Genomic DNA, 16,818 nt, shown 5'->3' with positions numbered 1-16,818 from the left:
TGACATATAAACGAGTAATCTTCAGAAGGAGAGGTCTATAGATGTAACTTATCCTGTTGGGCATCTAACTGGGGAAGGAAGTGATAACAGTAGTCCCAATGACCACTAGGATTAAGTGATCTCTTGAAATATGTGTAGACTTTGCAAGGACTCTCTTCACAAGTACAATAATCACTCCACACCTCTGGAGTTATTGAACTGTATATACCTCCCTAGATATAATTCGAGGGGTGGTGTTTAAATTACAAACATAGTGTAATGAACAGGATAGCAGCAGAGGCCAGAAACATCATTTCAGACATTAGTGGAATCAATTCAGATACTGAAATAGAGGATAATTGAAGAAATCAAAATGCCATAAGTGGAAAGATTCTGGGAGATTGAGTAAAGTTGATGAACACAAACAATGTTAGTGTCTCACGTGCATTCTGATATATACAACATTAATATATGTGTTAAAGGCCCACTATGACACTGCAGGGCAAACTGAGGAAGACTGCAAGTGCCAATGGCAGGGGTTGGTGGTAAGAGCAGCTGAAGGATGTTGGTCTGGATACCAATAAGAGCTGCTGCCTCTGTCAAGCAGTGATAAGATTGAGTGTGAGGGGAGAAGAACAAATATACACACACACAAACACACAGAAGGATGAAACAAGAGCTGAGCTTCAACAATTTAATTTTTCCCCTCAAATGCTATCTAGATCGCTTAAGAAAAAGTTTTTCTATTGGAAAGAAAATTACCTCAAAGCCATGAGTTGCACATGTTCTAGAGACATTCACTTGCAAAATATACTTTCCAAATATATATAAAAATATTTACACAAAGGGAAATTATGTTATATTTTTAATGTTTTCATTGAAACCTATATCTAATGAAAGAATTGGAATCTATCTTCATTTGCAAAATCCCATTGTGACCTTAAACCAGTAATTATTTAGTCATTGATTAACAAAGTTTGAGCAGTCAAAAGTCTCAAGTCAAAAGTAGCAAGTTAATGCCTGTGCTTGGATAACAACCATCTGTACTTACTCAGGAGCATTTCATGTCTTATTTCTTATTTTTGAAGTTCAGATCAGCTAAGATGGTTAATCATCTGTTCTCTGTTCTTATACTCATAATAAAAATGTTTGTTCTTTATTATATGGTTACTGTTTTCCTGGTACACTTAGAAAACCTGCTACCTTATCCCTAGATCAAAAATTCAGTGAACTCAGGCCCAACTTATTGCACATGTTTTCTTTGAACAAATTACATGCTTGTAATGTATGTTGAATTCTCGCTGTGTGCCTTTTTGTAACTCATTTTTGCCATTCTATCAGGAATAGTCACATTTTTAAAAAAATTCTAACTTAAAACTTTCAACCATCCTAACTTCTTATCTTTATACTTTTAACCCTAACTGTACTTTTATAGAATTACCCTAATCTCCCTAAATATTTTAAATCAAGCTAATTTCCTAAAATGAAAAGAAGTTAAAAAAATCCATAAATCACTAGTTCATCTTACTACCTTTATGACAAGTTCTTTCATCCTCATGTTGAACTGCAAGAAAATTGTGCAACAAGGTAGGTTATCACCCAGGAAGTAATAACACACAGTTTTAAATATTATGGTTCTTCCAGTGTCCACTTACACCAAGGCAAATAAATGACTATGGAAAACAGTATGAGAAATATGGGAAATCACCACAATCTCCGAAGTTGTGCTATAACAGAGCTCACTGAGTGCAGCTGAATAGAAACTTGGGTATCATGAGGAAGCTCATTTTCACACCATAACTCTTTCTGCTTAATGCCTGCCATATGCACATGAAACAATTGATGATAATATATCAGATATACCCATGCTCAAAATCACCTGGCTTATTGAACTTAGTTTCTCATTAGATGTGAATACAGTGAATTGTGCTTTGAACAAGTGACAATGGAATTTCAAAAGGTATCATGTTTATAGCCTTGGCAGCCCTCCAAATAATTACAGAATAATTGATTGGAAATTTTTATTAGTTATTTTATTCGTTGACATTTCATATGATAACCCCCTTCCTGGGGACAGCTCCGCAAATATCCATCAAAATTCCTCTTTCCCCTCTTGCCTTTGCAATCTCAAAAAGCCCACTTTCTGCTCTAACATATCCATACACTGAGTATCAATACTCCACAGAGGATGGGACTACTCTTCTGTTGATGTCAAATAAGGTCATCTGTGTGTTGGAATGGTGTACTGCTTCTGCCACAGGAGCCCTCATGTGGGTCCCTGCACTACACAGAGGCCAGTGACAGCAAGTTCACACTCTGTAGGACTCCAGACTCAGAAGACCTGAGAACAATTTAGGGGCCCATGGGGCTGTTTGTAGCCTGGTACTGAAGGGGAAAACAGGGAAATGGTAGAAGAACCCCTGGTTAGTTCTCAAAGTGATGATAATATCATAGGCTTAGTCACAGGGGTGGCTTGGCTTGGAGGTGACCTGGCCGAGAGAACAGGGAGCCCTAATGTAGGAGATTAGATAGGGCTCTTTAGAGGAAGATCTACTCAATTCTTACCACCATACTTCCTGATAAGAAAAGGCAGTCCATATTTAAAATATATTTAGGTATATTGAATTAGCAGCAGTATACTCGTAGGTTCTTTTTTTAATCCATGACTTCACTAGCCTGGATGATTTGATAATTTCTGAGTAAGGAATGCTTTATTTCTTGTTAATTAACTCTAATTGTAGAACTATTGGTTACCAGAAGAACATTAATACAGCTACTGTACCCTCAGATTTATTGCAGGTAATTGTGGTTCATAGGAATCACAAATGGAAAGGGTTGTTTCTTGCTTCCCTTTTTTCAAATCTCATATGGTGTTATCTGATAACCTAGATTTATTTCTAGGTAGTTTAAATGTCAGTAAGTAGCGAACATCTTAGGACAATATTTCTCCCCAACCTACCCATTCCCCTATGCTGAGGTATCAGGTTTTCACAGGACCATGTGTCTCTACTCCCTTTGTTGCCAGACAAGACCATCCTCTGCTACATAAGAAACTTGAGGCCTCAAAAGGGCAGTATCCAGGGATCCATCCCATAATCAGCTTCTAAACACGGACAACATTGCATACACGAGCAAGATTTTGCTGAAAGGACCCAAATATAGCTGTCTCTTGTGAGACTATGCAGGGGCCTAGCAAACACAGGAGTGGATGCTCACAGTCAGCTATTGGATGTATCACAGGGCTCCCAATGGAGAAGCTAGAGAAAGTACCCAAGGAGCTAAAGGGATCTGCAACCCTATAGTTGGAACAACATGATGAACTAACCAGTACCCCGGAGCTCTTGTCTCTAGCAGCATATGTATGGAAAGATGGCCTAGTCGGCCATCACTGGAAAGAGAGGCCCATTGGACTTGCAAACTTTATATGCCCCAATATAGGGGAATGCCAGGGCCAAAAGAATGGGAATGGGTGTGTAGGGAAGTGGGGGGCAGTATGGGGGACTCTTGGGATAGCATTGGAAATGTAATTAAGGAAAATATGTAATAAAATATTAAAAAAAGAAAAAAAAGATAATTGAACCAAAAATGTGGGCAACTGAAATAAAACAAATAATTGCCTGCAAAAAAAAAAAGAAAGAAGCTTGAGGCATGGGTTGTTTCATGTGTATTCTCAGGTTGGTGCTTTAGTCCCTGGGAGCTCTGAGTGATCTGGATATTTGATATTGTTGTTCTTCCAATGGGGTTGCAAACTCCTTCAGCTCCTTTAATCTCTTCTCTAACTCTGACATCTGGATCCCGGTACTCAGATATAAGATTGGCTCTGGGCATCTGCATCTGTATTTGTCAGGCTCTAACAGAGCCTCTTAAGAGACAGCTATATCAGGCAGAAGTTAGCAAGCACTTCTTGGCATCAGCAATAGTGTTTGGTTTTACTGTCTGTATATGGGATGGATCTACAGGTCAGTAGTCTCTGAATGGCCTTTCCTTTAATCCCTGCTCAATATTTTAGAGAAGAGCAATTCTGGGTTAAAATTTGGAGATGACTTGCCTAACATCTGGATCCAGTCTCCACAGGTTCTCTATCCCATTTTTTGGGTATTGTGTCAGTTGACATTGTTGTCATATATCTAACAGTATTTAATTCTAAATAACCACTTATTTGCATTTTTATCTATGTGTGCCCTGTTCCTATATAAACTAAACAATGGTGCTAGCAAGTGTTCCCTAAGGCCATGAACATTTTCAGTACCAAATGAATGAGCTAACACTTAATTTTCCATAACCTTGAACAATTACTTAAGAAATATCACCATGCTCATAACACTACACTACACATTTAAGCAGATGCTATACTGATGTCACCAATTTTGAAAACAGAATATGTGTGAAGTTTTCCATATTCACATTTGTTTTTCTGTTTCCCAAAAAGTACATTCAGGCCTTGAATGAGAAAACCAGGTGCTATGTCCTCTAATAGGTACAATGAACATATGACCTACAGCAACTTTGTTTTTTCTGCTAGCAGTACCAAATATTATATGCTTCTATGTGGAAAGTTTAAGTATTAGAAATTCTGTCTTTCCTCTAGTATCATAGAAACAATTACTCCCTACCTCCAAAATAATAAAAAAGTAGTGTTTTCTCTATGATTTCATGTTATCTGGAGTTCTACAGTAATTATATTCTGAATTTAACTACATGAAAAATTTCCTATGATCAAGTTATATATTATTTGGTGTAAAGAGTAGAATTTTGGCTTCATAAAGTATTACACACAAACACAAATGTATTTACCTGTATAGAATTAGAGAATGGCATAATTCTGGGCAAATAGAAAATTAAGAACAGACCTAAAGGACAGGATATATAATACACTAGGTTAAGGAATTGGAGGAGGCAGAATTGTAGGTTTGCTGTAATTATTTTATGATAAAAATATTAAACTGTATGTTGCTGTAACATGAAAGTGTAATACTTAATTATAGCATAAATTAAAATTACAATTTCAGTAAAAAAAATCAATTCAAGTACCCAGTGGCAATAGCAATATTTTAATTTACTGCAATTTATTGGAACATGTTAAATCTATATAAAATACAATGTAATACTGAGGGTCCTTGCATCTATCTGTGAAATGCCAACTTCCAAATAAACATACACATAATATTCACAATAAAAAGACAAGTAGATATATCAATGGTACAGTTTTGGCAGAATAGTCCATTTTACCTAGGAAGGTGCCTTTTGTCTGATGTACAATTAATAGTTTGAAACACTACAAATAAAGGACATATAAAATATGTCAATAGACTGGCATTGTTGCTAATAATACCTCATCCCAGTGATAAGTTTTAACTAAAATACTAAACTAGAGGAATAGAACAAAATTGATTCGGTTAAGTCTCTGCAGCCTTCAATATAGCTATTTTAGGATATTTCTTTCCTTCTCTGTTTCATCTTGAATGAAACATTCAAAGTTTGAGTAGGAAAAATGTCATAGCAATGAATAAATTTGCAAATTTGTACAATTTTAAGCATACTGTCTGTGATTAAAAACAATAAACAATTCATTGAGGAGAGGAAGCACTGTTCTCCTAATATGCACATAGGGGAAATTATAATTTATGCTGAGAGATTTTGGGTGTGAAAATTGGACTTCCATATAACCCATGCTGTCATATGAACCACATTAAAATTAGTTTATGAAATTTATATTAGTTGAACACTATTTTCTTTATGTTATTTATTCAAGACCTCCTAAGGTTAATTGTAATTCCTACATAACAATCATGAAATATAGTTCAGCAGTAATATCAGTATAGAACTTAATGCTTTCTTTACTCTGTGTAAGTACATATACCTTAATTTATGTTTAATTACTGTATTATATAACAACTATATTTCAAAGCAAAAAAAATAAATAAATAAAAGGAGAAACCTCAGGAAGTACTGTAGTATACATTACACCTATGAGGATTTTGAAACATATTCTAAGAACAGTTCTGTGTTCTGAAGAAATTTAATTTGCAACACTCATGATTTGTTTTGTGTTGTTTTGTTTTGTTTATCTTTATCCTAAATTATTCTCATGAGCATTCATAGTCCTACTAAATGTCTCAATTTCTTGATCATCTTCCCCACCCTTTCTGAACATTGCATCAAATGAATAATTTTTAGGAATATGTATAAATATACCATGAAATTGTATTTTTGTTATTTACTCAAAATGCTGCAGTACAAATTATTGTGTAAAAGCTAATTTTTATCCTTATTTCATTAAAAAGACTATTCCAAGCAGTCCAGACTAGGGTAAGACAAGGATAATGACATAGCTAGTTTGGTCTATTGTTTGATTCAACTGGAGCCTGGGAGTGAGCACAAATTCAGGGCCAGGCTTCAAAACATGAGGAGAACATTGATTTTTTTTCTTGATTTATTTCCTTTTTATATTATTATCTTTGCATTCTCATCAATGTTCCTCTTCCAGAATACCTCATCCATGACCCCTTGCTTTCTCCTCTGAGAAGTTGGAGTCCTCCCCTTGGTATCCTCTCACCTCAGCATATCAAGTCTGTGCCAGAATAGGCATATACACTCACACTAATGTCAGACAAGATAACCCAGCTAGTAAAACATATCCCACACAGGAAACAGCTTTTGGGATAGCCTCCACTCTAGTTGTTCAGTACCTACATGACAACCTATCTGCACATCTGCTACATATAATCAGATTGGAGGAGGAAAGCTGCGGTGAAAACATGTATGTTCTTTGGCTGGTGGATCAGTCTCTGAGAACCCCAGGGTTCATGTTAAATGATGCTGTTGGTCATTCTGTGGAGTTCCTATCCCCTCTATGTACCACAATCCTTCTTCCAACTCTTCCATAATCATTCCCAAGTTCCATCCACTATTTGGCTATAGGTATCAGCATCTCTCAGAGTCAGCTGCCGTGTGGCCAACATTGCTAGACACTAGTCTGCAAGCATAAGAGAGTATCATTAATAGTGCTAGTGATTAGTGCTTACAGGTGAGATGTATCTCTCATTGGGTGGTAAATTGCTTGGCCATTTTCTCATTCTCAATTCCAGTTCCATCACTTCATTTCTACTAGACAGCATACATTTTGGATTGACAGTTTTCTGGGTGGGTTTCTGTCCCTATCAGTCAACTGTTTCCAGCCTGGTTACAAAAGGTGAGTACTTTAGGTTGCATATCGCCTATGTTAGAAGTCATAGTGAAGGTCACCCCCATTGATGCTTGGGGACCTCCCCTATCCTAGGTATCAAGATGCCCCCTACCTCCCCACCACTACCAGGAACACATTTCCATTCATTCTCCTGATCATCTGGCTATCTTGCCTGTATATCTCCTCACTTGACACTGACACTCCCTCCCTTCATTCTCATCTTGATTCCCTCTCCTAAACCATTTACTCCATCTATCTGCCTCCTATGACTATTTTATTCCCTTTCTAAGTGACACTCACACATCCTCACTTGGGTCATTTTCTTGTTATCTTCTTTGTGTCTGTGCCCTGTAGAATGGGTTTCTTATTTTTTAGTTAATATCCCATAACAAGTGAGTACACATATCCATGTCCTTTTGAGTCTCAGTTACCCTCACTCATCAGGTAACATTGATTTCAAAGTATCCCATAAATTTGGGTATAATGAGCCTTCATTTTTATTGAGTTCTAAAAATTATTCAATTTCTTTCTTTCCTGATCCAGAGAGCACTGACTAGAGACTTGTTTAACTTCTATGAATGTGTATTTTTCTTGTGTTTCTATTGTTGAAGTTCATCTTTAATCCATTGAGGTATGATAAGATACAAGGCATTATTTCAATTTTCTTGTATCTGTCAAGACTTGCATTGTTACTAATGACATAGTCAGTCACCCATGAGATATTGAGAAGAAGCTATATTCATTTGTTTTGGTAAAATATTATGTAGATGACTTTTAGGAACATCTGAATCATAATTCCTTTTCATTTCATTATTTATCTGTTAATTTTCGTTTAGGTGACTGCTGAGAACCAGCCTCAAAACTTTTGGGGTTCTCAAGAATAGGAGGCTTGGATCCATACCAAATCAGAATCTCAAGCAGCTACACGATGGCAGTGACTTGGTGTTCTAAAGTTTCAGTCAATGAAACTTTTCCGGGTCATTATTTTCTCCAAACCAATTAATTTTCCTGAAATTCTTATCTAAGTATACAACCAAATTACACAAGGTACATAGAAAGTCACAATTCAGTGCCTGAAAAAGCCAAAGCAAGTTATACATTACCATTAGACTCCCAGAAAAGCCATCAAATCACAGCTATTCTGGGCATGAACATGTCCTTACAGCATTAGCTTTAGCACTATACAAGTCAAAATAATATTAATATTTTAGCTTATCTTAAATTAGCAAAATCTCTTTATTAATCTCATTCAAATATCTATTTCAACAGTACATGCCAAACTCTTTTCTGTATGCAATATTAATTCACCTTGTAGCTTCCCCAGGACACCTTACAAGCCCAAATTTTATCTATTAGAACTTGTGCCCTAATTTCCAAGGCAACAGATTCCAGACAGGCAAAGACATATATCCCAATCTTACCAGGAACGTCAGTTCACTAATCCAATGTCCCATCCAGGGAGTCTACTTTTTCTATTAATTCTTTATCATTTGTATTATACATAGATATTCCCCAATCATATTTCTGTATTAAACTTCCTATTATTAGAGATTTTTCTCCATAGGGGCTCTCACCATAGCTCTATGATCCAGTGGACCCCACTACTTCTCTTCCTCTCTCTTGTCACTTGTATTTCCTATGGACATCCCTGTCTTTGGCAACATAAATATTTTTCTTTTTCTTTCTTTTTTTTTAAACCTCCAAAATTTATTTATTTATTTATTTATTTATTTATTTATTTATTTATTTTTATATTTTTTATTAGGTATTTTCATCATTTACATTTCCAATGCTATCCAAAAAGTCCCCCATACCCACCCTCCAACTCCCCTACACACACACTCCCCATTTTTGGCCCTTGCATTCCCCTGTACTGGGGAATATAAAGTTTGCAAATCCAATGTGCCTCTCTTTCTAGTGATGGCCGACTAGGCCATCTTTTGATACATATGCAGCTAGAGACAAGAGCTCCGCGGTACTGGTTAGTTCATATTGTTGTTTCACCTGTAGGGTTGCAGCTCCCTTTAGCTCCTTGGGTGCTTTCTCTAGCTCCTCCATTGGGGGCCCTGTGATCCATCCAATAGCTGTCTGTGAGCATCCACTTCTGTGTTTGCTAGGCCCCGACATAGCCTCACAAGAGACAACTATATCTGGGTCCTTGCAGCAAAATCTTGCTAGTGTATGCAATAGTGTCAGCGTTTGGAAGCTGATTATGGGATGGATACCTGGATATGGCAATCACTAGATGGTCCATCCTTTTGTCACAGCTCCAAATTTTGACTCTGTAACTCCTTCCATTGGTGTTTTGTTCCCAATACTAAGAAGGAGCAAAGTGTCCACACTTTGTTTGGTCTTCATTCTTGAGTTTCATGTGTTTAGCAAATTGTATCTTCTATCTTGGGTATCCTAAATTTCTGGGCTAGTATCCACTTATCAGTGAGTACATATTGTGTGAGTTCCTTTGTGATCAGGTCAAGTCACTCAGGATGATGCCCTCCAGGTACATCCACTTGACTAGGAATTTCATAAATTCATTCTTTTTAATAGCTGAGTAGTACTCCATTGTGTAAATGTACCACATTTTCTATATCCATTCCTCTGTTGAGGGGAATCTGGGTTCTTTCCAGCTTCTGGCTGTTATAAATAAGGCTGCTATGAACATAGTGGAGCATGTGTCCTTCTTACCAGTTGGAACATTTTCTGGATATATGCCCAGAAGAGGTACTGTGGTATCTTCCAGTAGTACTATGTCCATGAGGGCCATTCCAATCTCTGTTATCAGGTTACCAACAATCTAGTTCAAATGTGTCACCAAACATGAGTTAGCAGCAGCAGCACAATACAGAAACAGCAGAAAATGTAAGGCTTCAGCTAAATCATGATTCAGTTGAAGCCAGCAGAACCAGATGGAAGGCAAGGAGAAGTTCTCTACTAAAAATCACTCTACAAATCAATACCAGTGAAACACAATATCAAGGAAAGGTTGCAAGGGTAACTATGGGTGTGACCTATTCTTGTCAATTGAGTCCTACTTATACTTTTTCCAAATATCACATGTCCTCTCATGTATATTTCTTCAGGCAAAAATTACATGACTCTGCATCAGCATAACCTCACATGAGTCTGCTTCAGCAAAATATCACATGAATCTGCATCACATGACACAACCAGAAAATTCTATTTCAGTGTCGAGCTGAAGTCTCCCACTATTGAAGTGTTTAGTTCAATGTATGCTTTCAGTTTTAGCAATGTGTCTTTTACAAATGTGGATGCCATTTCTGTTTGGGGCATAGATGTTATAAATTGAGATATTATCTTGTTAGATTTTTCCTTTTTATGTGTTATGAAGAGTGCTTCCAGGCTTATTTTGATTAATTTGGTTAGAATGGCTACTTTGGCTAGCTTCTTGAGTCCATTCACTTGGAAAACATTGTCCCACACCTTGCTCCGAAATAGTGTCTTTCTCTTCTATTCCTATTACACTAATGCTATGTCTTTTCATGGTATCCCTGATTTACTGAATATTTTGTGTCAGGATTATTTTTTTTAGATTTAACAATTTATTGACTGATGTACCAATTTCTAACGTTCTATCTTGTAAGCGTAAGATTCTTTCTTCTGTATCCAGTATTCTGTTTGTGACCCTTGCATATGTTGTTCCTATTCACTTCCCTATGTTTTCCATCTCAAAGGTTCCCTCAGTTATTCTTTTCTTTACTGTCTCTATTTCCAGTTTCAGGTCATTCACAGTCTTACTTATTTCATGAACTGGTTTTAATTGTATTTTCCTGTATAACTTTAAGGAATTTGGTTGTTTCATCTTTAAGGATCTCTACCTGTTTTATTTTATTTTTGTGGTTTTTAAAGAGATTGTTTTCTTTTTGACTTTAAAGACCTCTATCACATAATTAAGGTTGACTTTATGGTGATTTTCTTGTGCTTCATTTGAGTTAGGATTTCCAGGGCTTGCTGTAGAAAGTTAGTTGTGCTCTGAAGGTTTTATATTACCTTTGTCTTGTTCTCTGTGTTCTGATGGTCTTTAGCCATCTGAATGGCTTTCATCACTGGTTAGTCCTATTGTATTAGGTATGGGGATTGAGCTTAACCTCCCTAGTTCTGGTGTGGCAGTCCTCTGATGTGTATCCATGGGATGTAAGTTTCCTGATCACAAGGTTTGAGTGGTTCCTGATCTCTTGGTCTGATGAATGTGGATGGAGAAGTGGCAGGAGTGTAGAGGTCCAGCAGGGATACCAGACTGCTCAGGGAAGCTTGAGGTTCCCAGTGAATTCAGTGAGCAAGTAAGATGAGTGGGTGAAGATAATGTAACCTATACACTTCAGGATCTGCAGGACTGATGAAAGTGGATGAAAAGGGCAGTAGGGTAATAACAGGATATCCACACTCTTTTTGATTCGAGTGGAATGAATCGATTTGCCATCTGATTTTTGAGTATCATGTAAACTAGCAAATTATAAACATAACAAATAAGAGTAAAATATTTTACTCTGTGTAATATTAGCCAACAAGAATGTTTTCAGAGTACGTATAATACTTATTTATTAAGTTGATTTAAAAATAAGACAGCAGCATGAAAAGAGTACTTCAACTATGTCAAAGAATAAAAGCCTGTTTTCTGTCCCAGTACAGGGGAATGCAAGGGCCGAGAAGTGGGAGTGAGTGGGTAGGGGAGCATGGCAGGGGGAGGTTATAGGGAACTTATGCGATACCATTTGAATGTAAATGAAGAAAATATCTAATAAAAAATTTAAAATAATATGTCTGTATTTGCTATTAATAGAAATGCAAATATTATTATTTCCTACACAATTAGGATGTGATAAGATTATAAATGAAACTGACATACAGTCTCTAGTCTAAATGAATGAAAGAATACATTCTAGTCGCAAGGGTCAATCATAAAGAAAGTCATTGATAGATTTAATAGAATCTGGACCCATCCAATCTACCAATTGAACAAATAAAGATTAAGGATCATAAGACTAGTATACAGGTATATAAGCACTGAGAAGAGGAACACAGGTCTAAGCAGATAGCATCATCGCAAAGTAATAATCAGTTAAAATAAGGCTTTATTTATTTCATAGAATAGCATATTCCTTTCATTGTATGGCCTTAACTTAATCAACTAGGTGAACATTTGCTTAAATAATCTGGCATTGTATCCATCTGCAATGACAGACACAGAAACTTGCCAATATTTTTCAGCCAACTCCATTTCCAAATTATGTAAATTACAGAAAGCCATCTAAAGGCAGTACATGGTGTTCTCCAAGAAAATGGTTTTGATCTCATGAACATATATCAACTTTAGTAAAATTTTAAGAATTGTAAAAAAATAAAAAGAAAATGGTAGAATATCCTTTGGTGTGCTCCATTTCTAGATTTTAGGAACTGCTGATTTAATCTTAATGTTATTTTTTCAAATGTTCTCTGATCTTTTTCTAAAGTATTGTCTTTAATAGGATCAATATATCATTCTTTACAGATAATATCAATATGTTTACTTATATAGATTGGTCTGTTGTTATTTTTCTTACAGAAGCTGGTATTCCCATAATAGCAAAATATCATAGAAGAGGATAATGCAGAAGCATCCTCTGAGGATTGAGGTATAACCCAAAGAAATTTAGAATTTATCCAATGCAAATGTATAGGTAAAGTTTCTGAGGCAAGATTGAACTGTGGGTGAGTTCTGTACTGTTTTATAAAAACGAATAGAAGCCAAGAATATGTTTGTTGTTGGTACAGTATGGTGTGGGAGAAGGAGTTGCCTCTGTGGGTCCAAGCAGAGGCATCACTAGATACTGAGGTACCAGCACGATGATGGTATAGTATAGAATAGAGTTTATTCGGGGCATGGGGACTGGAGTTTAGGGAGTAGAGGCAGGGAAAGAAAGAGAGAGAGAGAGAGAGAGAGAGAGAGAGAGAGAATGAGAATTAAAGGCAGAAAGACTAGCCATGAGCACATGAAGAGTGAGGATGGAGGGGAATGGAGAGAGCAAATGTAAGGAAGGAGCAGGTTCAAGAGGGGAGGAGAGTGAAGAGAGAAAGAGAGGGAGAGATGAAGACTGGCAAATAAACCATTTTATAGTGAGTCTGGCAAACCTTGCCTTTGCCAGATAACTGTGGCGCAGAGCAAAAACAAAATGCCAACGTTTCCCTATTTAGGTTTAATTTAAAAAGAGAAAGTGGGAATGGGTGGGTAGGGGAGTGGGGGGGGTATGGGGGACTTTTGGGATAGCATTGGAAATGTAATTGAGGAAAATACATAATAAAAAAATATATATATAAAAAAGAGAAACTAGGGAAGGCTGATGGTCAAGTAGGAATATAGTCTTTGTGTTCTTGGCCTACTTCCTGCTGATTTGATGCAAGGTATCCCTGGGAAACCTAAGAATGTGAGTATGGGAATGTTGGTCCAGTCTTAGGTGACTTCTCTGATTCCTTGATGTCCAGGGTGTATAGAACCATCTGTGGGTTTATAGGAAGGAACAGGTTCAGTACTAGAAGCATCTGTGTCTGTGAGAGAAGATAGGAACATCTGTGGCTTGCTTCTCCGGAGCTGTCCGGAATATAATAAACACCTGGACTTGACAAGATGCTGACTCATGTGCATATATAGGATACGTTGAGAATGAATTTAAGTACATTGGTAATTTTTTTCTTTTTTTTTCTTTTTTTTTTGGTTTTCTTTGACTTTTATTCTAATAAAGTGAATAGATTAAATGTATCAATATCATTAAACTACATAGTAACCATGATTTAAAAGAAAATCTATGTTTCAGTATGATACGGCCACCTGAAAATGTTTTATATGGCACTTACTAATCTCCTGAGGGTTGTACCTCCAGTGGGCCATGAAACTCTTCCAGGCCCCATCACTTAAAAACATTACCATCATTTATGGGTTTACCACACTTAATGGATCCCCCAGCACTCCAATGATTAAGCCTCTAATCCACAGCCTTTGGGCAACAAATTTAAACCACATCCAGGTAATTTTTTTTCTTAGGTATGTATATATTTGAAATCCTTAGATCTTGGTGGTTGTGAGTGAGGTGAGTCCCAATTCCAGGACCAGGAGTAGGATCCAACCCTCTAGAATAAGAACTCAGGCTATTGATTGCCAGATGTTCTTATCGGGATCAAATCTTTCTGGTCTGTGAGAAAGAAGTCTTAGTGGGTTTCCGGTAGCTTATAAATTTAGAAAGTGATAAATGTGTTCACAAAATGAATAGTCTTTAAAATAATCTTAGGGAAGATAAAAACATTCATGCAGCAGAAGAAGTGGGAAGCATTTTTTTTTCTGTCTTTCTAGGATCCTGAATATCCATAAATTTAGTATATCAAGGAAAAAATTAAGTTTACATTTGAAATACAAAGTGTAGGACTCTGAAAGGCAGCCTGTTTTCTGGTTGTGCTAGATTTAAACCCAGGAGACTCACCAGATAACTGCAAGGGACCGAAGCCATTTGCATGCTGCGCTACTAGACTACAGGCTCCTGATCCAAGGTCTCAGCTCTCCATAATTCTGTGGCGATCAGTCACATAGGGTAATGCCCCAATCCCCTCCATAGGTAAAGGATGCGACTACAGATCACATAGCCTAAAGAAAGCTCTCCATTTTAATGAGGAATCTAAAATCCTGAAGGGCTTAGCCAATTAAGCTTTCCTTCTCACTGAAAAAGATATTAAACTTCAGGCCTGCCCTGAGAAACTGGGTTATGGTTTCACTCCTCACAACTCTCCCCCCCCATGACAATAAATGCGTGAAAACCGTGGACAGTATCTTCTCATTGGGATCCAACATTTTGGAGCAATGGAGCAGGTCTTTCTTTAAAGAATCACATCTAACCTCCCACAGGAAGCTCCACTGCACTCTCTGCCAGGTCAGCTGCCTGAGCAAGCTTGGAAACTCTTATACCTGGAGAACCTGCTCTCCTCCTCTCCTTTTCTATTTGGCCCCAAGCTACTGCCTGCCCATGGGCCCCTGCAACATTCAAAGCTCTTTGGAGACATTGAGCTGGTTCTTGGCAGTTCCCCTGGGGACCTCAGAATGTGCCTCCTCAAGCCCTGAGCATGGTCATGCAGCTTCTCACAGCCCCATGCCTGCCCAGCAGTCCTGTGCGGTATCCACAATCAAACTTCCCGTGTCTCTCATCACCCAGCAGCCTGAGCACTGGGCTGGATGTGGGCCACAATATTAACCCACAACAAAGGAAATTCAAATCTTTGACCTTGTGAATATGATAGTTGATCATACAATTTAGCAACAGAAAAATCTTATGACAATCATGGGAAATGTATATTTGAACTTGAGATTATACAGTTGGATTGTTTACTGGAATGTTTACTGGCGTTAGGATAGTTTATAGGAAGACTGTTGGTTAATGTTAGGAGAGTGGCATAGCAAAGAGAAGAAATATGAAGCATTTAGTCACTGGGAACTGAGTTTAAGGAAGTAACAGAAAGTTACACTTGTGAAAGCTTACATCTGAACTTGTGTATCATTTATTGTGAAGTCTGTATAAAATCTGGCAGTCTTAACAAGTTAATGAATTTACTAATGAGCAAATAACGTTGCTTACCATTGGGTAAGGAGCACGGTCTGTTTTTTACAGCTATCAAGCTAGTTATCTTAGCAGTACATCTACTCAGAAATCTGTGAAGATTAAATTATAATCTTTAAATCATATATTCATTAAAATGACATGTTCATCTATAGTCCAATAACTAAGCAATTCCCAGGTCCCTGTTCTCTCCATGGCAACTAGGGAAAAATCAGACTGGCTATCAAGCCCTGAAAACATTTTTTTCCTCCCTCTGCCCCCTGCCCCCCACGGAGTAGATACATGTGAAATGAGAAACAGCACACATTAACATAGGCAACATAAACCATTTGACTCTCAGGGTATCTTGTTGTCCACAGTGTAGTCCAAGCCCTGGCAGTGAGAAAGACAATGGAGTGGTGTTTCTTAATTGTTGTCATACCACAATCCAGGTAAAAACTTTTCCCTGGGCCCAATATCTTGTAAGAGACCTTGGTAAAGGGATAACTGTTAGGCTGTAGTAGACTCTATCTGTCATAAACTTAAAGGTTATTACAAAACATATTTTTTTTCCGGGATCCAGCAACAATTTATTATGTGAATCGGTATAGGAAAGCTTAGGTTTTGGCTATGATCTTCTCCAGCAGAGTCTTTTTTTTTTTTCTCATGCCCCTTACTCATAGCTGAAGAGGTGGATTACAGACTGCATCCCAAATTATGTCACAGTTACTGTGCACTCCTTCATTATCTTAAGATAACAAAGAGTGTGATTTGGACCCAAATATTATAAAGAAAAGTCCTATGATGAAATGACACTGTGAAATCTATCTAACAGATATCACCAGCTTTACCCAGCTGAGAGGGGAGCATCATCTGATAGCCAGAACTGAGTGGAATGGGATAATTTCCTGTGAGTGACTCTGGGAGAGGATTCTAATCCTGTGAGTGGGAAAAACAAGTCCTACTGTTTCTCTCTTTTATGGGCAAGGCAAGCTGACAGGACAAGATGTTTGGGGGGGGATTTCTTGGTTGCCTAGCAACCTGTACTGCTTCCAATCATGAATGAACTGTGTTGGGAAGGTG

Source organism: Mus caroli, chromosome 7 (assembly GCF_900094665.2).
Source record: "Mus caroli chromosome 7, CAROLI_EIJ_v1.1, whole genome shotgun sequence".
NCBI classification, from domain to species: Eukaryota; Metazoa; Chordata; class Mammalia; order Rodentia; family Muridae; genus Mus; species Mus caroli.
The sequence above is the reverse complement of the archived record's forward strand: the minus strand, read 5'-3'. Positions refer to the sequence as shown.